Genomic DNA, 27,210 nt, shown 5'->3' with positions numbered 1-27,210 from the left:
TGGGTCCTTTTTTTGCAACTGTTTGGGAAGTCTAAAAAGATCTCAAAATGTAAAATTCAAAAATAAACCTATATCCAGGGGCCTAGTGATTTCCATCGTCAGAGTGGTCCAGTCATTTATAAGACAGATGCATCCTCGGCTTATGACACTGAAGTGGGGCCTTCCATTGGCTCTGGTGAGAAATGGCTCCCTGACCCAGGGCTGAATACAGAAACACAGAACCATGCACTTGGCCAGACAGCGCTCTTGCCTGCAAAGCCCTTTATGGTTGCCATTTATTCCACGTCGGGCTCTGGGCTGAGAGCTTTACACCTATTTTCTTGTAAAGAACTGCCTTCCCCAAACGGGAAATCCATTCACTTAAAGATTTCTAATTCCACAAACACACGTTTTTGTGGATAGTAAGGTAAGCAAGCAATGGCTACAGCGGAGCAGCATGAAATAGTGACTCAACTGTCAACCGGGTTATTTTTAGCAAATTTCTTCCATGCCCAACAGCTCAAACATAGTAACGGAGCTTTTCCCTCTCTACTGTGTTATAAATAGTATCTGAATAAAAGGGCTTATAGCATGCCTGCTGAAACAGGTTAATACCAAAATCCATCAGCTCTAAGGCACCTCTGATTGTAAGTTACACCAGTATTCTATGTACCACCAGGGAGAAAGGTTTGTCATTTTTAATTGGAAAATGTCATCAATCACCAGTACATTCAAACTCAGAGATACAAAATGTATATATTTGAATAAAATACAACATATGACCAATACTTAACATGTGGCCAATATATATTATTGGAAGTACCTTTCGCTAATTTAGATTGGTCTATTTAGAATGATATTCCAGATCTGACTTAAGCAAGAGAAAAAAAAAACAACTGAAGCAGATGGCCAGTAAAAGTTGTTGCTAAGACACTAATGGGAATAGTGGTCAAAACTCGAAAAAATTCAAATCCGACAAATACAAGAAGCTGCACCGGTGACTCTGAGAACCCCAAGTATTTCCTGCAGAGACCACGTCGGCTGCAAGCTAATGGCCTGCGCTGACATTTCTGACTTCATGTTCATGTTCTACTCTTGTATCAATGACGGTCGATATCCTCCTGCAAAAAATCAGTCATTCCTGGTGTCTAAGAGTTGGCATCTTGAAGACACTGGGATATGAGGCTAATTTCTTGTGCCTTTCGTCCTGCGTGTTTGCTATTCTGCAGAGGCTGCATGGCCTAATAACATAAGGTCAAATTGCTTTATTTATTTCTCTGTTTGTTTATTGTCCACGTTGAAATCAAGGGCAGCCAGGAAATGTCCTAGTTAGGTCTTAGATATATCATCTAGTCTAGCTCCTTTATTCCACAAATGAAAAAGACAGAAGCAAAGGCGGGCGAGAGGAGCCGCACAAGGAGAAAGCAAGGTAGACGAGAGCAACGCCCAGACCACAGTCCAGGTCTTCCCACCCCTGGTCCAGTATTCCCATTTCACCTCGCACAGGTCTGAACCTTGTTAAATATTTGCAGCCACCTCGACGTTCCTCCGCTACCAACATGCTATTGTTACAATCCGGGCCAGCATACCTATTTCAGATACGTTGGCATCCATTACATTTATTTTCCTCTTTAAAAAATGAGTTCAAATGTGCTGTTGATGTTTGAGGATATATATGCATAAAAATCTTTTAAAAAGCAACTTCTACAAAAATTCCTTCCAATCACAAATCTCCCATCTGGGGAGACCAACTGGGATAGACAATAGGGGTTGTTAACTATTATCAGTAGCTGTAGTTGGAATTTTTAAAAAACATACTGCCGATTTCATACCAGTTCTTGGAGTGTATATTCATATGAACACAGCCACATTATACCCACCACGATGCCCATGCTCCTGAACTGTGTATTCGGAGAGCAGAAATTAATGGATGGAACTCAGAGATGCACACACTTGACTTCTAACTCAGCTTCAGTTAACATTCGGATGCATGGAACAGCAAAGACAATTTTCTTCCCAGCAATGGCTGGTAACCTATAGACAGTGCCCTAAATAAGACAGATTGTGGAATTCTGGAGCACACTCAGCAAGCATTCCAGAGAATATGTTAAGTAGCCCATCAAGCCAGTCAGCAGCTGGGCAAAGCCCAGGCTCAGAGGCTTCCGTAACTCTGATTTAATGACGTTCACAAAAGCCATCTTAAAGGAAGAAGCATTTGACAAAATTTAGGGTAGAGAAATTTCTAATGAACACACTTCCTGCGGCACAGAGAGCTCCTGGTGTAAATTACAGGAATGCAGCACGTTAGAACCATTTGGAAGGGCTATTCGCATTTCAGGGGACAGAAACCAGGCAACAACACTGATACAGGGACATGGCGAGATAAGCAGAGCACCTGACCCGGGCTTGATGAATGCACGGCCGCCAGAGCCTTTGAGGGGAGGGGAAGAACGCGGAAATGGTGCAGGGACACACAGAACAGGTTTCTAGTGTGTTGTCATTTGACTCTGTGCACTAGAATTGTTTCAACTAATTCAGAAAAAAATTGAAAGTGATCAGAGTCAGCTAATGTATAGAAACTCTCCATTAACCCTCACTTCCAAGCTTTTATGGTGTAATGATAATTGGTATTCATAGCTTTAGATTCAATACCACTTTATGAATCACCATTAAAGATCATCCGAAACGCATCCACCTAATGAAAAAAAATGTGGAGTACCGTATGAATAAGCAACTATACTCAATGCTGAGGGACTAGAAAACATGAAGATCATACGTAGCTATTGAAAGGAGAGACCTAATGATACTGTATGCTGTTTTTCCAAGTTTGGCAATCCATATATGATATAAATGGTAACTTCATTGATTGGGATATTCAATTCATCAGGATATCCCATGTCAAAAAATGTGGGTTTACATACGATTGCCACATGACCCATAGTTCCCTGACACACAGGAGACTTCAAAATCATTGCAAATGTCCACAAATAAAGATGTATGCCAATGGATGTGCCTTCTAATAGAGTGAAGTCTTCGCATCCCATCATTTAGCAGTCACATGGAAGTCGGTATCTGTGTTAAGAATTTCTGTTTTGAGAGCATTGAGAGTCCATGTGCAGGATGAAAAAGCAATTACAGGATTATGAACGTGTTGAGACCTTTTGTGAAGTGTGAAAGCCAGAAGTTAAAATCAAGCAAAAATACATACGTTCAAAAAGAAATGCAATTTCTGTTCACAGAGGCTGACAATCTATAGGTCCATTTTTCATGTGTCATATATTCATAAGCAATCATTATTTTAAATAGGCTAATTTTTAACTGATTCATATAAAAGTACAGTTTCCATGTATCCCAATAGAGGCTTCAGTACATAAACTCTACAGGATACCTAAAGATACAGTACCATTTCCTCCCATGTTATATACAGGAAACCCTGGATGACCATCACTGGACATTCCACCACTAAGAATATTTCATAGGAAAAAAGACAGTTTTGCAGTGTAATGACTCGAGAGTCACAAAATTTCTTGAAGAAGAGATGGAAACTGAACTATGATTTTAATACACATTACAGAAGATAAAAACTAGGTAACTTGTTCTAAAATACCTAGATAGTAAGCAATGATCTGGAGCCTAGAGAAAAATTTCCCAGTGCTTCAAATTTGATATAAATATAGAAAGATGCGATTATACATTACAGTAACTCCTCACTCATATGAAAGACAGTCATATGGAAATCTCAGCTGCCCAGATGAAAATACCACCAATAAAGACAGAAAGAGGGGGCAGAGAGAGAGAAAGAAGAGGGGGGTGCAGGGGAGGAGAGGAAGAGGTGGGGGAAGGGGAGAGAGGAGAGGAGAAAAAAGGAAAGGGGAATGGGGGGAGGGGAGAGAAAGGAAAACTAGCTAGCTAGTTGGCTAGCATCTGGTGAGCAAAAGGCATGTTGTCAAGACAACAGTCTAAAGTGCTTTACTCAAAGAACTATTAGCCCGAGCGTGTTTACTTATTTACCCAACTACACCTTATGTGGGGCCAGCATGTGTTAGGCACTGTTCTGGGCACTGGCAATACAACGCTCAGAAAATACAAGTGTTACTGAACTGAAGGTGTTGGTTTGCCTGTGCACACCATAGCCCAATAAGATGCAAATGGGAGTTTGCAACAAAGAAAGTGAGTGTGTATTTAAGAAAATGGCACCAATCCCAGAGTTACAGAGGAGCTTATGCCCCTAACCTGCCTTCCTGACAGCTTTTAGGGGATGGGTTATAGAGTCTAAGGGAAGACACAGACCAGCAAACAATCCGAGCCAACATAGTAACGTGCAATGATACCTATTGTGGGGAAAATAACAGGGCGCAATAGGAGCAGATAAAAGTGCAATTAACCCAGCTTTGGTGGGTTAGGGAAGGCCTCTTGTGTAACAGCATAACTTTTCCTTCTTTCTTTTCTCTTGATTCAAACTAGCCTTGACCAGTCTAATTGCCTGCTGCCTCTCCTGCCTTGCTCTTTCCTTGCATGTCCACTCCCTTAAACATTAAGCCCTCAGGACATCAAATTGTGGTCAGTACCAGTCTTAAGAACAAAGCCTCAGTCCCTGGCCAGGTAGCTCAGTTGGTTAGAGCATTGTCCCAATACACCAAGTCTGCTGTTTCCATCCCTGGTCAGAGCACAAACAAGAATCAACCAATGAACACATAAATACATGGAACAACAAATTGATGTCTCTCCCCCACCTCTAAAATCAACAAATGCAATTTTTTTAAAGCCTCAGGTCTGTGGACCCCAGAGACTAGAGTTTTAGTCAAACTAAAGATAACATTGAGGTCTCAATTGTGTTTCAGTTCCAGACCCAGAAAATCAAACAACCCTGTTGACCACGTCCTTGCAAAAGCCAGACAGAACAACACTATGACTGACATCAGGACCAGAGGCATTGAGAAACTACCTCCTTCGCTGGCTCCAAGCAAGCAGTAGAGACTACGACCCTAACCTCCTTAGTTACCATGATTAATGATTGCTTCCCCCTCTATGACTCTCCTCCTAAAACCCATCAGAAATGCAGGTTTTACAGCATTCACTTATCTGTGACTCTGGGTTTGCGGTGACGATGACAGGGGTGACGAGGGAAGGGAAGAGTGACACAGGCAGAGGTATCACCACTCGCAAAGGCAGGGAGTTAAGAGTAAACCAAGTTTACCAGGGAGCAAAAGGAGTCCACGCGGCCGGAACATCAAGTGAGAAGGGGAACTGGGTCACACTGAGGCTGGAGGAAAGCAGGGGGCCAATCACGCAGAGCCTGGTAAGTTACTTGACTTTACTCTGGCGGCAACAGAGCCATTAAAGAAATTTAGGCAGGGAAATCACATCATTACATTGCTACATTAGGATGATCACTTCAGCTGCAACGTGGAGAAGAGAATAGAAGGCATACAAGACTGGTATCAAGGGAATTAATTAAGAGACTTTGGATGAACAAGATAAAATATAATATTTTCCAAAACAGAGGTAGCAGGAAAGGAGAGAGGGGGGAAAAAACGGGGAGGGAAGGCTCATAAAAGTTTGGAGAAAATGATTGCTTTTATTACCGTGCATTTGCATAGCTACCATGTTGAGCACTGACCGTATTCCTAGCACTGCTTGATGCAAGGAAGGAGGCAAACAAGAAGCAAAGCACACTCGCACACCCTGGCTGGGTAACAAGAGAGCCGAGCAACTGGAAGTAAGCCGCAGTGTCTTATCAATGGTGGCGCGGCGTAACCGGGCGCTCCGTGGCTACTTCGGTCTGCTTGCCATACCAAGTGGAAGACCAAGAAAGCGATTTTTAAAAGGCTTTTGGGGAAGGAAAAGCAAGCGTGGCTTTGGGACTGAGGGTTGGGTTACAGGCTGCTAAGACTGAGAGAAAGAACAGAAGCTGAACTCAATATTCAGAGTTCCCCTCTGGGCAGGTATTTTCTAATAAAGTTAAAAAAAAATTAAGTTGCTTTGACTTGGCAGAGAAACACAGGTTAATTGCTAACGCTGTAGGGAGGTACACTTTGGGGTTTAAGCTTAAGGATGGCATTTAAAAACTTCCCAATAGATAGTAGATAGTGTCTAAGTCCTTTAAAAGAAAGGAGGTGTGGTGGATTAAAATTGGCCACAAATTCTTCAATGGGCCTCCGACTGAGAGCTCAGGTCCATGCCCCCTTCCCCGGAATCAGACTAGACTCTGATGGCACTGGCTTAAGGACCAGTTTCCAGGTCTAGGCCTAAAGGGACCGGCAGCTCTCACTTCCTGCCTCTTGAATCACTTGTTCTTGGAAACCACCTGCCTTGGAGGAAGAGTGTCTATCCTGATACCACCCAACTGAGACTTGTGAGCTACATACAAAGCCACTGGAGGACAATATGCTGCGTGAAGAGGAAAGCCACAGAGCAGAGAGGTGCTGAACCAGGAGTGGAGAACCCGTTTTAAAAATGGATCTTCCAGCCCCAGCTATGGATCGCACGCAAATCACATAGTCCAGTCCTTCCTAACACCCTTACCCAGAAAACTGAGCGCTACACAACACGGTTGTATGAGCCACTACATGTTAACATAGCTTGCCAGGCAGTGATTCTCCGAAGATAGTTGGGATGGGATCACAAGTGAACGAAGAAAACAAGCCCATCTTTTTAGGACCCGAAGTAAAAAAAAAGATACTTCTTTAGTATCAAGAGAACCTCTCTCTCAAGTTGGGGAGAATCTATTAGTGACATAAAAAGTGACCGGGCCAGTGATGGTGGAAACTATGCAGACCAAGCAAAATGAAATGCATTGTGCAGGGCAGAAAGGAAAAGCTCAGTGACCTTGCAAAACACATGCATACGGGATAGCTTGCGTTGCACAGGAGTTTCCTATACCCCTCCGTTAACATCTTGCAAGATGTCAATTTCGAGTGCTTATTAACAAAGATGTCAGAAGCTTATACAAATTCCCACGGTGGACTTTTCCAACGGCAGGCTGTCACTCACGCATTGGAGCACTGTCCTGGCTCTGTCTGACGTATCAGAAGTCAGAATGAGACAAAAGTGCGGATAGGAAGAAAGAATAAAACACGGGCGCAGAAAAAAATGACCCACGTATTTTAGCCTGCTTGGCTTGTACAAGCAGATAAAGACTTTAAAAATGGAAAAAAAAGAAAACACGAGTAGTCTTTTATTCCAATAAATGTTCTATATTCAACACAACCCTGCAAATAACTGCTGAACATACCCACACCAAACCGTGGGTAGTCATTAATATTTCACTTTTGTTGTATTTTAAACGTATTTCTTTTCAGGCTAAGCAATACATTTACATTATTCAAACTCCAAACTTTGTAGCGGGAATAGAGAAAAGTTTGCCAACCCCATCTTCAGCCACTCAATAGCCTTCCCTAGAGAAAACAGATATATTCAGTTCTGTGCATATTTCTAAAAATATTTTATTCAGTGAAAGCACATGTGCTTTCATATAATTATATTTAAATACATTCCATATATATTTATGGATTGTATTTATATGTCCATTTTATATAAAAAATGTATGTATATGAGTATGGATATGTAGATGTGTGTAATTTTCCACCTGTTCTGCACAACCATTATACACCATCTTGAACCTTTCTATTCCCAATATATATTTGAAGGCTTTTCCAAATTAATACACATACAGGTATCACATTTATTTTTAGAGTTATGGCATATAGCATATTGCTCTGCACTGATTCACAGCCCTATGGATCAACACCAGGGTACCTGCAGTCTTAGCTCCTTTCCAGCAATGCTGTGTTGACTGTACTCTCAGATGCGTGGTTTGCTAGCACGCAATACATCTACCATTTGAAGATCAAACAGTTTGGAGTAAAAGGGGATATGCGTACATAATTTAGATGATTATCGCCCATTCTGTGTGCATGGAGACTGTCTAGAGTTGCAATCCCCAAGTTGATTCCATCCACAGACACAACAATATGAATCCTCTATAGATTTTGCCATTGGACAGGTGAAAAATTAGTGTGTTGGTATGTTTTATGTCGTAATTCTTTTATGCATTACTGTTGCTGTTTAAGAGTCCTCTGTGCGTCCTAGCCTGGGAACCCTTAGCTCATATTCTTTGTCTCCACCTCTGCTGAGTCATCCATCGGTCTTTTTCCTCTTAATTTCTAGGAATCCTTTGTTTTAAAGAAATTTGCCTTTTGGCTGTGATAGGAGTTCCAAAAATCACTTTCCTAAACTGCCTTTTGAATTTGCTTATAGGGGTTTTGCCCTGAGAGTTTTCTTAAAGTAGTTCAGTGTACTGAACTTGCCTTTGATGGCCTGGGCACTTAGCATCTTAACCGCCAAGACAGCCTTTGCCAACTCACTCTGCTCCACTGAGTCTGCTACCCAGCTCTACGAAACCCAAACCAGAATTGGTGAAGTGTTGTTCAGAAATACCATCACTGAGAAGTCTTTACAGAAAAAAAATGTCTTCTAAGATCCTTATTAATGAATCATTTATTTCCAACAACATTTAAATCAATGTAATTATAGTATAATTTTAAAAGATGGAGACAACTTCTTGGTGTTCACTACACACCAGAATTTCACTTCTAATTTTTCATGTTGACAGTTTTTGCTTTCAAACTTGAGGGAATGACATCAGCTAGATGGAGGACTAGAGGGTCTCCACACTTACCTCCCCCACTGAAACGGTAAAATCATAAACAACTCCAAACCAAATTAAAATAAGTCTGAGAAAGCCCTGCACCAAGACAGAGAAGTGGAAGAAACTTTACAGAACTCAGAAATCAAGGACAGCAGCAGAGGAAAACGTACGAAGCACTGTACCTGCATCACCCCATTCCTCGGTCCAGTCACCAGCACTTCCCCAACTGCCCACCCCTACCCCCGTCCCACCCCCCCCAGCCCCGATGGCCAGAGCTGGGACACTGATCCATCATCCCCAGGGCATGTCACTCCTTCGTCCTGCTCCCTAGGCCAAGAACGGCACTGCGACCTGTGCTGCTGCTTGCCCCCCACGTACACATAGGGGGACTGCAAGTCACTGCAACAAACCCAAGTTCCTTGGGAGACGTGGACAGGCCTGCATCTCAGACACTGATGCTATCGCCACAGAGAGTACACTGATGGCCCACCACCAAATGCTGTGCTGGTTCTGCAAGCACCAATCCCAAGACCCCGTCTGTGCTGCTGCCCTGGTGCCAGCACACTGGATCTGGCACCAAGAGGGATTCCCTAAGATAAAACATCCTCCCCCAAGCAAAACGGGAAGAGCAAGAGGAGCCCAGCATCCTTCACCTCTGAGGTCTGGAATAGCCCTAGCAGCCCCTGCCACTCAGAGAACCTCTGCCATCTTAGCCACAGAAAACCCAAGATGACCTCAGCTGTGGCCTTCCAAAAACCGGGGATGCTAACCCCCACCCAGCCTGCGCCCTTGCAGCCAACAAGTGAAAGGGTTTGTAAAGTCAGTCCAGAAAAAGCCAGAAGAGGAAACTGCTCTCTCAAATGCACAGACATCAGTGCTTAACTACGAGAAGCACGAAAAAAACAAAACCATGACACCACCAAAGAAAAAACAGTGTTTCATTAATTGACCTCAAAGAAATGGAATGAAAACAGTAAGCTTCACCTTTTGTAGGTGATGATTATGTAATGCTATAAACTTTTTCCTTTCCTAAGGAGTAGTATTTCCCAGTAGGGGTGTGTGCGCACTTGCTATAAGTTAGCAAGGTCAATGTTGCCCAGATGGTGCTACATTCCAGAAGGTATGAAACTTTACATAATTCACACTGTCGTATGTCAATGTGTCCACCTTTATGAAACATCATCGAAATGTGTAGAAATAATTAATATTCTGAGTTCAGTGCTTTCAGTACTGGAAATATTTTACCAATCCTTCTTTAGGATCATTTATAATTTTTTAAAGTTTTATGAGATATGTAGGGGACTAGGTGGGTGAGAGAACAAAAACAAAAATATTTTTAATGATCTTCTGATGAAAAAAGTCGGTTGCATGGCTTTGGAATTGGGGCCTCTGGTAAAGGTACTTTCACACGCCAATTCCTGCAGCAAATGTCCAGTTATCGAAAGCTTAAGCATATTTATGCTAGTGTTTTCCATTGGCTGCTTAGAAAGATAATTTCACACACACACAGTGCTTTATGAAGCCAGCAGAAAAAAATATCCTCACCAAAATAACTCGGGAGTCTCACGACATAAGCTTCTATTTTTTAAAAAAAAACTTTTTAGAGTCATTTTCACAATTCTTCCCTTCCCATTAAAAGACAATCTGAACATTGTCGACTTAGTGAAAATAGGAAATTATGCTGAAAACAAGAAAAACTACAACAAATGCAACAATCTGCAAGCACTTGATGGTCGCAGAAGAAGAGGGTGAACAGATTGGAAATCAAAACAAACTCAGAAACAGAAGACAGCATGTTCTTACATGTATTTCTAAACATAATTCCTCCATTCCTGCTTCATTAAATGCGCTATAACCCTCCCTTTACCAAAGCCTTAGAAGAAAAATGGAGGATAGAAAATCGGGGTCCTTCTAAATAATTACATCCCAAACAATCGTTTGGGAAACGGGAACTCACCTTTGGGGTCAGTTCTAAAGATTTCAGGTTTGAAACCCCACGTGGGGAGGAGTGAAGGAGTTCGTTATTCCTCTGGTGTTCTCCGAGACTGTATCACTGAGTTTTACAGGCTCTTGAATTTTATTAATGGAAATCATTCTTTCACTGAGAAAAATACTTACTGAGGATCAATGATGTGCTAGGCACTTTCATTTATTTGAGATACAAAATGGATAAAATGGTCACTCACGCTCATGGAGATCCCACTTCAGAAGAGGCATCAGTCTGCTGTTTGCATGTGACTGTGTTCCCCCGACATGACACTCTGGAGAGAGCACCACAGTATACAACTGCACTCCGATGTATGTACCCAACTTCAAGTCAATGGTCATTGACGCTATTTCTGAACATCTTTCTACCACACACAATTGAGCTGTAAATACACTTGTACATGTAATTTTGTGAACACATGCAAGTTTCTCGAGGTAATTATTCTCAAAATGTGGCCCACATTTTGACAGTTCTCCACACTCTTTCAGGGGATCCGGGTCGGGGGGCGACTTTAATAATAATACCAAAGTGTGATTTCCCTTTTCCACTGCACTGACAATGCACTGATGGTGCGAGATCGGTGGTGGGTTAAACTCTGGGCGCCCCAAAAATCTGGGACATTGGGCCCGGCCTTTGAGAGCAGCTGCTGCTTCTTTTACCGAGACCCACTTGCAGCAGAAAAAAAGTGCCCGCCTCAGGGCCCTGATGAAGCAGCAAAAGTCATTAATTTCATTAGGTCTCTACCCTTCAGTAGATGCCTTTTTAGTAACAAAAATTATGCAGAAAGCGCTTCTGTGGCATACCGAAGTACAATGGGAGCCTTAAGGAAAAGCCCTCGTGTAACTGAGTTATAAACTGAACTAGCAGCCCCTTCTCCCTACAGGACACAGTTCTACTTGAAAGACTAACAACAACAACAACAAAAACTATTACTCAAACCTGCGCATTTAGCAGAGATTTTCTCAAAAATAAACAGTGAGAAGATCATTTCAAATAACAACAAAATGATAGTACTTATGCCGTAACAAACTGTGTGATTTCATTTGAAAATTAGAATCTTTGAAAACTTAACGGCCACTACGACCTTTCCATTGTCCCAATACTCAGACCCTTCAGGTAAGATTCGTAGTGATGTTTATGGAAGTCATTTCTATATTGCATCAGGAAGTGTGTCAACGCTTGGACGATCTCCAGAACTCAGTGAACCAGTATTTTCTTTTTTATTTATTTATTTTTAGAGGGGAAGGAGAGGGGGAGAGAAACATCAGTGTATGGTTGCCTTTTGTGCGTCCCCTGCTGGTAGTTCGCCTGCAAGGAACCGGCCTGCAACCCAGGCATGTGCCCTGACTGGGAATCGAACCGCAATCGTCTGGTTCGCAGGCCCGCGCTCAATCCACTGAGCTACGCCAACCAGGGCTGAACCAGTATTTTCATGGTGTACCAAAATTATGCACGGTGAAGAGCCATTCTAAATGCAAGCTGACGGTGTAGAAACAGAGCATAAAAGTTCTCTGAGAGTGTTTCAGACGGCCACTAACCGTGACAGAACTGTATCACTTGTCAAGTTTTGGTGCAATATAACGAACGTCCACAGACATGTGAAAAGGCTATGAAAACGCTCCTTCCTTTGTCAAGCATTTTTTGTGTATGCAAACACACACACATCTATACATACATATATATACACATAGACACACAACAGTGTGGAGCCAGATTTTCTTCGTATGCTACAACCAAAGCAACATAACACAAAAGACTGAATTCAGAAGAGATAGTAGTTGTTTCCTATGAAGCCAAACATTGAAGAGATTTGAAAACAAAGAGTAAAATAATATAATGGTTTTTGCAAATTTTTGTTTAGAAAAACAGCTACTTTTCATTTAAAAATATGTCATTCATGATAACATCCAATGGGTCATTTTTTAAAATTCTACATGTAATAATATTTTTAATTTGTCTAAAATCTAATGTTTACTATTGGTAAGCATCAATAGAAAAAACCCACATAAGTAAAAGTTTTGGGGGGTTCTCAGTAATTGTTAAGACTCTAAAGGAGTCCTGAGACAAACTAGTTGAGAATCGGCATTTTCAGTCTAGCACAGAAATGCTGGGATTAGAATACATTACATACCTTCAACTTTGTTAGAAAATTACTAACTATTTTCCAATTTTTACTGCTAGTTTTTCATGTAAATGTTCCCCTTCTCTACACCCTCTCTGAATTTTGGGATCCCCAGAACTTTTGTTTGTCATTCTTATCACGGAGAAATAACATATCGCTGGCACCTTAAAGTCCTTTCCTCATGAGAAGATGAGAGCAAGTTGGTGTAGTAACTCAACGCTGACTTTCACAGGCAGATCTAAAGCTTCTAATAGTATTTCTACATATTTGAGTCCTAGTAACAAAGCTAATTTTTACTGAATAAGTCACATCTGGTATATCCATCTTATCCTGCAGCGTAAAATAGACTTTGCAATGATTGAACTCGAACTTGTGTTGAATACTGAACTATGCCTAACAACATTCCAGACCCCCGATTTTTGCTCTCCTGCTTACATGCCTTGTGTTCATACCTTGTTCATTCCATAATATATATTTTAGTGAAAAACCTAATTTATGCTGATGTATACAGAAAGATTTTATTAAAATAATACCATCAATGGCATGAGAATTAAATATACAACACTTTAACATATTTATGTAAGCAATTAAGTGTAAGGATAGACACCAAGCTGTAAACACTATTTGTATCAGGTGGGGGGGAGGGTTGGGATAAAGTCCAGAGAGAAGAAATAAGATCAACTTTATCCTTGTATATCTTTGCATTTCCTTGTTTCACCTGATAATGAACATAAAATAAAATTCTGTAATCCGGAGAATTTCAAATAAATAAAGACAAAATGAAGCCAAGTACTTCCTTCACTTTTAGTTTTCAATCACAGGTTATTTGTAGCTCTGCTTATGTTAGACCTTCATTAGTCTCTGAATAAACATCTCTGTGCTTCCGTCACGTGGCCGCTTCGGCTATACAGTATAAATTTAAAATGGATTCTAGAGACTCCCACCAGGTTAAAATCATCACACAGAAATCACCAATCAGGAGGGCAATTGTGTAGTGCAGGAAACACTGAACCCGAAGCTAGTCCTTTCCTCTCTTTGTTACCTGTGACCATGCCAAGGCTCCTCAGAGTGGGCTTACAAGGAGGAAGAATGTGTTGGAGTTTGAGCAACGCAAGATGGCATTCAAATACCGTCCAACCAAATCCTGAAGGAATCATGTCACAAGTGTGAGCTCTAAGCACACTGGGAAAAAATGACGCTAATTATAATGATCCTAACACAACATTTGCATTAATATTCTTAATAGAACTCTCACTTCATCCTAAAAACGCATGTCAGCTGCAATGAAAGGGAATGCGTCAGTATTTTTGAACTGAACTGAGAATAGACTAAAGATGACTGGTGCATGCCATATTTCCATTACATATTTAAGCATTAATCTCCTATTCAAAATACGAAAGAGAAGTTTGCGCTACAAAGCCACTAAAAGATAACGGCTAAGCACACACCCTTCAACACCTACCAGGTGGGTAGATTATTGTCTTGTGAGCTAATACAAGTGCTGTTCGCTCATGAGACCAGTCTTGGTGTGAGCTCTTTGCCAGAAAGAACCTAATTCTGTGCCGAGTGAGTCAATGATTTCAACTTGTCAGCTGGAGTGATCTGGTGACCACACTCACACTACCAGGCTCAAAGGCCATTTTCCAAACACTAAGTTGTTCTTCACTATTTTTTTAATAGTAGTGCGCATTTCTCTCATATTTACTTGAGTTCAACTTCTGAGAAGCATCCATTAGCCTAAAGAATAATGGCTACTGTGCTCCACTGTGTAAATTGCCTTGTCTGCACGGATGTGTTTGAGTCACGTGACATTGACTTGTTACTCGGAAGAGGTCCAATGTGGTTGTACAGAAACAAACAGAAGCAGAAAAAAACAACCAACCACTGCTGTGAATACCAGTATGTGACACAGGGAATCATCAGTGGACAAAATGAAAAAGACATGTGCGGGCAGTGAAATACTTTCACTCATAATTGTAATAAAGAGATTAATATTTAAAATAGTGCCACTCTACTATGTACAGTCAAAATCAGCAACCGGTTCTATTATACATTCAAGGCCCTAATACAAATTATTAATCTGATTTTTAATGTATCAAATACTTCATATTTAAGCTTAAAAATTTTTGGTTCTATGAAGATGTAATAAAATATTTATACATACAGGGTGGGCAAAGTAGGTCAATAATAATAAATATAATGATTCATTAATAAACAATAATACCAGAATAAACTGTTTCACGTATAACTAAATCTACTTTTGCTCACCCCTGTACATAGTAATAGATAAAACTATTTTTCTCTCATGGTTTTACATTTTTTCTGAAGTTCTGAGACTCATTGGAATCTTCTATTTTATGTCTCCATTTTCCTTGATTGGTTATGCCTGCTCCAACTACAATCCATATATTCACTATGCAACTACATATTTTTAAATGCACTACAACATCACCTTTTATTAAAGATAAAAATTCCATACCTCATGAATGTTTTATTTGATTCTTCAAATGTCTTCATGGACAAAATCTTTGCAATCCTAGTCAGTGCTCATTACTTTCTGCATGAATCTATGTTTAATGAGCCATTATCATGGAAGGCCCCTCATCTGATTTGCAATTCCACGCAAAGACAACGATCATCTCCACACAGCGCCCCGTCTGGCCTAAATCACAGCATCGTGGCTTCCACGGACAAGTTTTGCCTACCTCACCCTAAACCAGGGTTTATTTTCCTTTTCCCCCAAGAAAATATATAAAATAGAGAGGAGCAGATAGAGCAAAGAGTTTTTAAACCTCAGGAATATTTTTTCTTTTTTAAGAACTTCAATATGATAAAAATGACCCGGAATTCCTCCAGAGAAAACATGTACCACAAACCAAAAGGTCAGGGCTGACTATCCACAGGCACTAAAGATCACCGGAAATTAAATGTGCAAATTTTATCTTTCAACTGGTTGGTAACACTCCTCACAAAGAGTTGTCTCTGCTTTTTAATTTTTTATGCCTGGTCTGTATTAAAATCATAAAATCCCTGTTTCTTCCTTTGGACATTATCCATTGTACTAGGCACTTTTACACATAGATTTTTATTCAGTGCTTGACCTAAAAAATTAATATGTTTCATATCCTTTAAATTTTTGTGAGCACACAGAGAACATTTAAAATAAAAGTTTATAGCAAAGTTCCAGAGGTATGAAGTTGGAGCATTGTGTTTCTGAGCACACAGCTCTCTTTACTTTTATTCCTGCACTTTACGCTCTCAGAGATGACCAAAATTACTTTCCCCAATAAAAGACATCTCTCTCTTTAAATAAAGTGAAACCAGAAGAAACTCACTAACATTGACTGTGCTATTCAAATGTACTCAAAGCAGAGCACAGCAGAATTTTTACTTCTAGAAATATTCCACATGCCAAGAAGAACCAGCCACATAGTAGGAAACTTCTTTCTGAGTTTAAAAGTTCAAATGTTGGCTTGGCCAAAAACTTCATTTAGCTTTTTGCCATATAATGGCCTTTAGTAGCATCAATTGTCTTTAACTCCACTTGATCTCTGTTGTGAGATTCTACTGTTACAGCTATCATACTAGTGTGCATTGTAAAAAATCAAAATTGGTGAAATTTTGTGCAGTCATTTTAACATTGACGATGGAAGCAGATATGCTCCATTTTTGGCATATTATGTTTTATTTTTCGAGAAAGGTAAACAAGCAAGTGAGAGGTGAAAAACAAAGATTCATTTAGCATATGGAGAACATGCTGTGATTGATCGAACATGTCAAAAGTAGCTTGAGAAGGTTCTTGGTAGTTTTGATATTTTGGCCAAGCAACTCTTTGCTGTGGGGCTGTCTTTTGCATTGGAAGGTGTTTAGCAGCACCCTGGGCCTCTACCCACTAGAGGCCAATAGCGGGAGAGAGTCAACATACTCAAAATATCCAAATCAATAGAGTTATTAGTGAAAATAAAAAATGTGTCTTATAGCATAGAAAAAATAAATGGACTTTTTTGGCCAAAAAATCCCATACTTTCTTGTACACATTTTCCATTCATACTTCTGCTATTTTATACATTGACTTATTTTCTCTTCTGATGCAAACAAAGAGGGCAACAGGAAATTCTAGAAGAAATTCATTAAATGAATATAGCAGGTCAGGAATAAATGTAGGCAATTTGAAAAACAAACAGCGCTGTCTACAATCAAATATAATTAGAATACAAGAATTCTTTCCAGCTCACACACAGAAAAAAATGTGCATTTTCAGGTAAATGCCTATAATTTAGCAAATAAAGAAGTTAATATATAAGTTAAACTTTGCCATATTTGAAAGACCAAATGAAATTGAGTTGCACTGTAAAATCCTTTTGGCATTTACTACTGCAAACCCATTACTCAAGGGTCTAGAGATATGTGTATATTACCATTATATTATTTCTACATAAACACACAAGCCCTCTTATGTCAGTATTAATACTTATCTAGGATATTAAACACTAACATCAAGAAATCATCTCACATTTTAATACCTGTGCTGCTTAAATAAATTTTATACCTATTAGCAACACCATATTTTCCGCCAAAATGTCATACCCACCCAATCTTCACATAGCATCCCTATGTTTTTGAAAGATAAAATGTAAATGGTTTGAAGCATCAGTGTACTGGATAACCACTCCGAAAGGCAAAAGACTCCATGTAGTAAACCTTTTTATGAGACCTCAGTTGTTGGGCGATGAAACTGTAAATGGGTAAGTGTAGATTGCTTTGATTTAGAAAATTGTCAGCCATTAAACAGTTTACAAAGAGCCTACTGTTTCTATCCGCATCATTATCCCCAATGTGTCAAAGTCAGCATTTTCACAATACTTAAAGCACTCCCAAATTTCTCATAAATATAATTTCTATTCCTGCTCAGCCACTCAGCATGCCAAGGAATACCATGCATCGTCTTCTACAGTTACACTGTCTGCAGAGCTGAGCCGATGCCCGTGAACCTGAAATTAGAGGGAAGAGCACAAATTTCTCTCCAAGCAGAACCATGGAGGTCATGTAATTTTCACTGCCCAGTTTGACTGAAGACTCAAGGCCATTGCCTGCTTTGCACGTGGAGAGTGGCCCAGAAGAGCAGCTGGACTGACTGGCACCAGAACCTTGCTACTGAGCAACCAAACTGTGGACGAGCAGCTGGCCCATGCACTAGCATTGCCATTGCTTTTTATTTATTTGCTTCATGTTGGAAGAGGCCTTTCTTGCTTATAAGAAAATAAAACGAGACCCAGAATTGTCTTTTCCTATCTTTCTACCTACTGAAATCCCAATGGAGCCACTTCAAGTCACCATTTCCCACAAAAGCAACTGACCGGCTTATTGATATGATCACAGACATGTCTGAAATTCTCTGCCATTTGTCAGCAAAACCAATTTTCATTAGGCAATTTTGCATAACCTCCAGATTAATCCCTCCTGTAATTCTTGTGTAGGTTAATGACTTTAAGCCATGAGAATGATAAAAGCAGTCCTTAAATGGAATTGCAAACAAATTAATTTCTATTCAATAGAGCAATGCTACAGAATTATGTAAAGTGCCTTCTGGTTTTTGAGGCTCAGGGAATCCAATGATGGCGACCACAGATGAGAAGGCCCCGCATCTGCAATGACTAGAAACACCGAGGCCTGGAGCAGTCACAAGGTAGGGGGGATCACTTAGCAAAGAAGATTTTTAATTTGTTCATTAAAACTGTCATCCTGCCCTGGCTGGTGTAGCTCAGTGGATTGAGCACGGGCCTGCAAACCACGTGATCGCGGTTCGATTCCCAGTCAGGGCGCATGCCTGGGTTGCAGGCCAGTTCCCAGTAGGGGACTCACGAGAGGCGACCATACATTGATATTTCTCTCCTTCTCCCCTTCCCTTCCCCTCTAAAGATAAATAAATAAAATCTTTAATAAAAAGAGTGAATAAAAAAAACCTGTCATCCTTCAAGTAGCCAATATAAAAGCTTAATGTGCTAAAAAGAAGATGCCAACCTGGGAAATATTTCCAAGATAAATGGACAACTTGTTTTATCCATTAAGCACTCTTACAAAACATCAGGAGTAAAGTCCCCATGAAAAAGAAAGCTACAGATAGAAAAGTCGTTTACAGAATGAAAAGAAGATTGTATGGCATACAAAAAAGGGGGGCAGCAATATTAAGAGTGATCAAAGGACCCAGATGTTTTACGAGATACAACTTATTTGTTTGTTTTTGTCTATTTGACTGACGAAGATTAAAACAGAATAGTGACCTTGCATTTTGAGATGCTGGCAAAAGCACCACACCCTTATGTATTGCAGGGAGATAAATTGGCAACATATATCAGGAGATCTGAAGACTGGAACTTCCAACCCAGCCATTCTCCTTCTCCAAAGGATCCTAAGGAAAGCATCAACTTAGCACATGAATATGTATGCCAAGCGACTTGTAGTGGGAGGAAAAAATGAAAATGCCATATGTATCCAGTAATAGGAGACTAGGCAAATAAATTAAAGTTTTAATTGAATCTATGAAACCCAATCATAACGATGACTCTGCATATACAATTATTAAACAGCAAGGTATATAACACATTGCTGAGTGAAAAAAAATTGTCACAGAGAAATAAAGCATGCTATAAATATCTGTGTAATAGAACACATACTATCAATTAATGTCTTCAGATGGCCCTACCCTGCCCCCCCAAGCTGTTAAAGAAAACTGGGGATCAGTTTCTGCAGTTTCTCCTTCCTCATCCTTTTAACTAGTGACGCAGCCAGGCAGGCACTTTCTCTGACGTGTTTAATACCATGTAAATTTAGGAAGGAAAAAGGAAGCCCAGGATAGCTGATACCAAGCTGATACGTGGTGGGTTTTTTTAGTGTGAGTTTTATCTGGAGAGAAGTTGTATGAAAAAAATGATTTTGACCTTGCAGGAGCTGCTCCGGCATTTGATGGGGGTAGACGGGGACAAAAGGACAGGTTAGAGGTGCATTACTATGTCTCACACACTTCACCTTTACATACCCCCCCCAAAAAAAACAATAGAATCTGTGCCACTTTGAATTTCCTCCCAGGTGAGAGATGTGATCTTTTGAACACAGTGCTGTTCTGAGACTAGACCCTGGGTTCGCAGCTAGGGGTGTGAATTGGTGCGCCATCCCTTACCCCACCCCACCCCTGTTTACCTCTAGAGTATAGATAAACATTTAGCTTTGGGCCAGCTGAAATTTTTAATTCTTCTGTAATGAGCATTCGTTACAACTAAAATAAGAAACATAGCTCCCAGAGAGCCATTAAAAGGCAGACTTTTTTCGGCGTTCACTGTTTCCCTGTGATACTTAAGTCTCAGCAGGCCAGGCTGTCTCTACTCCCACACCCAAAGCAACCTATGAGGCAGGGATTTCCGTTTCTCTGGGGCATATTGCTAGGGAGCCTGGGGACGTGAATGGATGATGACAATGCCTGTCAGTTCAGCGTGACCAAAGGGAAGCAGGGAAGGAAGGGAGGCGAATTCACAGCCTGACAGGTGACCTGAGCAGGTCACCCTGGACCATGGGGCCAAACCCTGCCGGGGACCTCTGGGAGGTGCCACCAGATGCTTCCAAAGCTGCCCCTGTCTCGGGGTTCTCCCCACGGATTCCCTGGCACAGAGTCCTCCGGCATTTCGTTTCCAGCACGCCCTCCCTCAGGACAAGCATGGTCAGCCAGAGAAAGGCCACAGGAGCGGACTCCATGGGGCAGTCTTACTATTTCTTTGTAGATAATGAAGTGTCAGCTATGGAGCGGTAAGACCCCATAGCTTATCCTGGAAGTTCCCTCCTTCCTACTCTCTCCCCATAGTCATAGCACGCAAACTGAGTAAGAAGTCTTACAAGATTACTCTCACCTAGTAACATCTGGAACTGATGGCCGAGGGCCTTAGAGTTCAGGCCCTTCGGGAACAACCTGCCACCAGAACATTACCCCCTGCACTTTAACTGAATCAGTGTTCTCATCCGGGACACTTGGTTCTTGGCTGATGACCTTAGGAGGCAACAGGAAAAGAACATTTATGTAATGGGAATACAAACATGGTGTAATTATAAAGTATGACCCCTTATTCGATAATAAAAATTTGAAGCAGATTTAAAAAAAAAGGAAGAGCAACTTGGGGTGGACAAGAGATAGTGATTTGTGACTCCACTCTAGAGACAATTCATGTCTCAATGCACAACAAGGATTCTCTTCTCCGAATGTGGCCCCGAGACAAGTAACATCAGTCTCACCTGGGCATCATTCAAACCGGAAATGCGTAAGCTTCACTGCAGACGTGCTGAATCAGAACTCTTAGGGGGACTGGGGGCAGAACGTGTTCTAATAAGACCTCCAGGAGACCCTCTGCATGCTAAAGATCGGGAGCACTACTCGAGGTCTGCTTTCAGACCATGTTGCTAGAGGTACTCGTTTAACTTGCTCCTCTACGGCAGCAGTTAGAGATGAAGGGTCGTATTGTCTGCAGCTTACTTTGAAATAGCACAACATTTTCTCTATACTAGATATACACAGATATAAAGAGAACCTGGTAAGTATTGACAATTTTGGAGTCTAATGGAGTGTATTAACACACAGTCTAGTTGGGTTATGTTAAATAAATAAATAAATAAATAAATAAATAAATAAAATAGGCCTGTGCCCAGGAATGTGGGTTATTACCAAGTACATCATATTGTCCTTAGGCGGATGGCTCCTATCACTGTAAAACACACTGCTCTAGACATCTTCCGTATGTCTTGGTAAGTGATGGATTTTTCAGAGCAATCATCCACCCCAAAACACAGACCAAACCTGTGGCTGGTTTTGTGGGGTTGTTTCTCTCGCCCACACTCCCATCATCTGCAGACAGTGGGTTACCAACACCTTCCCTGATGGCTCCCATTTCCCACATCCATCACAGATCACATTCAGCATCTTTTGAATCAGAAGGAAACCTGGCAAGCAAGATAATAAACTCATTGTGTGATCCTCAACAGAAAACCAAGTCTCACACAGGGAATAAGAACGAGTATGAGGGTCCAAGAGCGTCCTTTCTTCTTTCTGTCTGCCCATGAGACAAGATCTGATCTACTTGAGATTCTGAAGTCAGAGGGAAAGATCAGAACTCACAGACCTGGCTCGCTGAATTTTATAGCATTTAGGAAATGTATCTGTGAGTTCCACTGAGCCCCAAGAATTCTATCAGGGCTTTGTTGAGACTGCAAATAACCTGGGGGAGAAAAGACTTCAGTGAATTGCTGGTAAGTTAAATTTTTCAGAATGTCACAAGATTGATAGCCAGGGGTCTTGAGGACAGGAGGGAAGAAAGAAACCCTAGACTCTGCAGTACTGTTAGCATGAAGTGTGCCATCTAGGCTATTGTGAAATTGTAGCATTTGACATTTTGCCCTGTTCTCACATAAAAAACTAAAAAACAACCCACATGTTATTGCACAAGCCATCTATTCAACAACTTTTAAAACGTGTGTTTAGCTCATAAAGCTGAAGGAACTAGGAGTGTCTCATTTAAAAAATATTCACTTATTGCTGCAGGTCTCCTTACTAATGTACAAAATACGTGTCATGTCACTGGCCACCTGATAATAACATGTTTTGCTGTTAGTTTGTTAGCCTATCAGAGATGTGTCTGTTTTTGCCTAATTTAAATAATTATTAAACATCTCAGCTTTCATCTGAGTCTTGTGTAAAGGTCAGATCACAGTGAGAGGCCAAAAATGTTGTAAAATGGTGAAAAACAGGAGAAAGAAGTAAATCCAGTGGTTGTTACCATATGCAGCGATCAGTTCAATCAACTTTTAAATCCACCCCCCTTAAAAACAAAAATTCCTCCCTCACCTATCCGTCTGCCCCTTGTTGGTGTTGGCTGGTCTGCCTGCAGCCTTTTTACCTGGAAGGCTATCTGATGAACAGGTTAGGAAAGAATTAAATCCTATGGACCATGTAGTTATTCTCAAAAAGAATTGCTGTTTAAGTAAGCCCTGACTTTTTTCCTTAGGTATACATTAAAAAAAATGATTGGCAAATGTCTTGTATTTGACATAGTTTTGAGGTCTTATAAAAATCCCTTCTAGATTATATTGAAAAAATATCAATTACTCCAATATGATGTACATTGTTGAAAATTTCTGGGAATTTTGCTCTGAATGTTATAGCTCCTAAAAGTGGATAGCGTTGTGATTTAGTTATGTCAACATAGAACATAAGAGCTGAATAATCACAGATAGCTGCTATTACAATTGTCATGGTATGTTCCTAGGTTCTGAAATCCACCCTTTTTAAACTACTGAATATTTGATACAGACAACTATTCTATTCTCCTGAAAACATCTTTTCCTCTTAAGAAGGTGTGTGTCAGGAGTATATTTTAACCAAAATGTTTTTTATCTACCTAACATCTGACAGGAGAATTTTGGTTCCTGAGCATCACAGTTGGTAAGAAATCAATCTTTACATCCCCTTGTGTGGCTATTAGGTTCATTTCAACACTAGAGTCATAGAATCGGAGTCCAGTTTGTTACCCATGCTCTGCATAGCAATTCAGTTTTTCTCCCAATTGTTCATCCCAAATGACCAAACAGATTCTGAAGAAGAGAGCAAAAGAGAGGTAAATTCTGTGTAAGTTGCAAACGGAAGATCCCACATCAGCCCATCTACCTGAGGTAGTATTCTTCCTCCAGCCCCGCCTGCTGCCTTATTGTTCTCATCCACCCTGCATAACAGTGAGGGCACATAAATCCTCAAACACACCAAACCAGTGCAAGCAAAGCAATTAGCTACTAAATAAAAACCCACCGAAAAGGAATAACTCTCGTCTCTACACAATTTGCTAGGTTGCTTCACCTGTCACTGAACAGTTTACAGTATTCTCCCATGACCCTATACAGGGTGTCCGATGCCAAGGTGTTCCCAAGAATATTTCTACTTGGAGAAGTGTTCTCCCTATGTTGATAAAGTGATTTTTGTAGGAATGGGGGTGGGCAAAAGTGCATTGGAACGTGTTCTCCCCGTCATCTGAGCCACATTTTCCAGGCTAGACCCCCCCCCCCTCTACCCTGACAGCCACTCTGCCCCCCAGCAGCACACAGCTGGCCCAGCATCCGCCACCCTCTGAGCTCCGTGATGCTTTCCTGACTCTGCACACGTTGCTCCTTCTTCCCGGAATTTCCTTCCACCCCTTGGTGCCATGCAGAAGTCTGAGTCGTCCTTCCAATTCCAAAGTAAATGTCATTTCCTCTGTGAGTACTTCACTGTAGGCACGGATAATACACAGGAGAGAAAAGAAGGAGTCCCTCCACATCCTGACCATTACCAAAAGCACCAGCCCCGTAATATTAACACTGGTCACATCGCACAGCCGTTGGTTTGCTTATTTCTCTTTCTCTTCCTCTATTTTGTAACTCGCAAGGAGTGGGAGTTAATAAAGGAGTGGGTGCCATGGAGGAAATAAATGTTTCCTTTTTAATCCCTTGATTGGTGCACAGTTGACTGTTAATAACTCCTGACGAAAGGAAACAAGAAGGAAGGGAGGGAAGAGAAACGAGGGAGTATGTGCACAATTTGCACTTCACAGATGATGAGCAACGGAGGGCAATGCACTTGCTACCACGTGACACCGCTAGAGGGAGCATGTCTCTCCCCCGGGTTCCCTTTCTTTTCTCTTCAAACTCCTTTACCAGAAAACCATTTTAAAGATAAAAGAATGGTGTAGAGGGAACCATCCCCAACAAACTGGCGTTCAGTAATACGCCCTAAAGGAATGAAAGAAGCAGCCCCAAGGTACATACTGATTCATATCAAGGGAACCTGGAGTGGGATTACCGTCTGGTAGCTTTCAAGGCCCTGGTCCTGCGAAGGTGGAGAATTGGGGAAGATAATTCAGGGCAGCAGGAGGTCAGAGTGCATTCAACAGGGCTGATGCATGGGGAAAACTGCCTGGGACCGAGGCCAGAGGAAGGTCAACAGCAGACACGAAAGCCGTCGGGCAACTGGAATGCTTCCAACACGTGAGCCAGGAAGAAAAGCCTAGTGAAGCCAGATGCCTGGACAGAGCCTCTGTGCCCCAGAACGTTTCTTCTACTCTACTGGCCCCCAGACCGTCCTGGATTGGGTCTGGTACCTAACAAAAGACCTCAATGGCCAGTGAGAAATCTGAATATGAGTTATACCCCCAATGCTTTTTCGCTCAGATGATCTGCTTCTCAAATCCATCCTTGGGAATCAGCTTTTTTCTTCTTTTTGGCAAACATCTCACTGACCTCTCCTCCCTCCCCCACCTTCTCCCTTCCCCCAACTCAGAGAAACCCAAACTTGATTAAAATGAATATTGATGAAGGTATCACTCAATTTTAGACTCAAATTCACTCCACCCAATTGTTATTAGTTGCTCAGCATGCAAAAATAGTAAATTTGAAAATCTGGACAAATTTCCCTTTTAGGGGAGTGGCATTTGGCAGTCTACCCCATAAAAACATGTTCTAGTGACATTTCTACATTATAGCAGGGAATCGATTATCTTTGGATTAAATGATCCTTCAACTTCCTAGAAATTAGGTAAAAAAACTAAAGACATTTAAGAAGACCAAGGGACAAATGTGGAAAAGTTTCACCTTGAGTTTCCTTTTAAAACCTTGAACTAGCACTCTGATTATGAATAATGCACAGAAGTTTTAACACAATCATTTGCATTCTGCAGACATGTCAAAGCAATGAGAAAGCAAAAGGCAACTTAAATTGTATCACATGCCAATCAACTTGGATAATGCAGAAGTGAAAAAAACATCACAACCACAAACATTTAGTATTTATATTTTAGCTAAAAATATAATTACCAGTTTGGAAATGTTTCAATTAAACTAACCATTGACTTTCTTGGCTATCTGATTTGTCTGTTTGTTTTCAGAATAGGAAAAGATAACAGAGTTTTTCCATATGTGCAGAGAATGAGGCTTTTGTAGTTTTTTCCAAAACAGACGACCAGACGTTGAGTTTGTTTGAGAGAAAACACGCTAGCAACTTACTGAAGGGAGCAAAATTCAATGCACGCTGGATATCATACCGGCGTGCTCAGAGGACCTGCCCACAAACCGGGCCATGTTCTCTGAACTCAGTAGGAACAGCTGACTGCATTTTGACGATTAAAATCTCACGTCCTGGCAGATCTACTGAATAGGCCAAATGCATAAATAAAATGTCAGTAGGGACCAAGATGACTTCCTTATATGTGAATGGGCGAAGAAGCATTGTTTAAAAGCAAGGTTTGAATAAGGCACTGCCAAATAACTTTCCTGCCTCTGAGGATTTCCTCAAGAACTCAGTTTTCATTGAAGAGATATTAGCAACAACCATGGAAACCAAAATCCCTCCTGCACACTGTTAGATGGTGACATTCAGTTGGGAGCGGGGAGGGATTTAAATTTATTGAAGTCATTGATGTCTCAAGTGTACATCCACAAAAGACCACATTAAGATCATTCGGCAGTTGAAGTCTATGATGTACTATATCAGAATTTATAACCACTGCAGTATTTCTAAATCATTACTCTCCCATGATGGGGTCAGCATTTTGAATATTACTCAGGGAGAAGGAGCTATACATATAAATAAATAAATATGAAAAATGCAAATGATAGTCCTGAAAAAAACAGTTCAGGGGAGTTACTGGACGGCAATTGCTCACTGGCATCTGTTCATCCAGCTGTGAGTTGAAAAGATAGAAAGCAGGTGTCCCTATAAGTGCCAGCCTTTAGTTAATTTCATATAAGACAGTGCAGAGAACAAAAGAATATCCGATACAGCAGTAAAGCTAAAAATAACAGAGAAGAAAAATCACCCCATTTCCCTGGGTCCATCTGGGCTTTGTGTTTGAGGAACCACATCCTAAGGAGAGGGCCCTTTCTTCAAGTACGCTTCTCTATTCGGGAGGAAGGAAAAACAGGGGCTTCCAACTCATGTCCCCACCACTTTGAAGCCGTCACAGAGGGAGGGCGAGGGCTCTGCGCTGACCCTCTGTCAGTGATAACCTGAGGGCCTGGCTATAGCGCTTGTGGTGCTGCTGGTTTTCACTGTTTGCACCAAAAGATAGCAGCATTGACCATGGACACCCAGGAGGACTCCTGCATAAATGCATTAAAATACTACGTTGCCCCTTAAACAATCATAAAACTCTCCGTGGGCATAATTAACAATGACTTAACTCAATGTTTAGATTTGAGGGAGTGCCAGAATGGTTAAGGAAGTAATCTGTCACACAGTGTGCCACAGAAGCACAGCCCTGTGAGCTGGGGGCTAATTCTTCTAAGTGGCAGAGGGCTTAAATGATGTCCCAAAGCAACACAGCTAATAAGGAAGGTGGACTCAGCCCTCCATCTACAGAGCACTCCTCGGTTTCTACACACGACCTAAAGGAGAAGGCTCCGAATTGCATTTTC

This window comes from Sturnira hondurensis, unplaced genomic scaffold (genome assembly GCF_014824575.4).
Source record: "Sturnira hondurensis isolate 20B ecotype Veracruz unplaced genomic scaffold, ASM1482457v3 Scaffold0008640, whole genome shotgun sequence".
Classification (NCBI taxonomy): Eukaryota; Metazoa; Chordata; class Mammalia; order Chiroptera; family Phyllostomidae; genus Sturnira; species Sturnira hondurensis.
Note: the sequence above shows the minus strand (reverse complement) of the source record.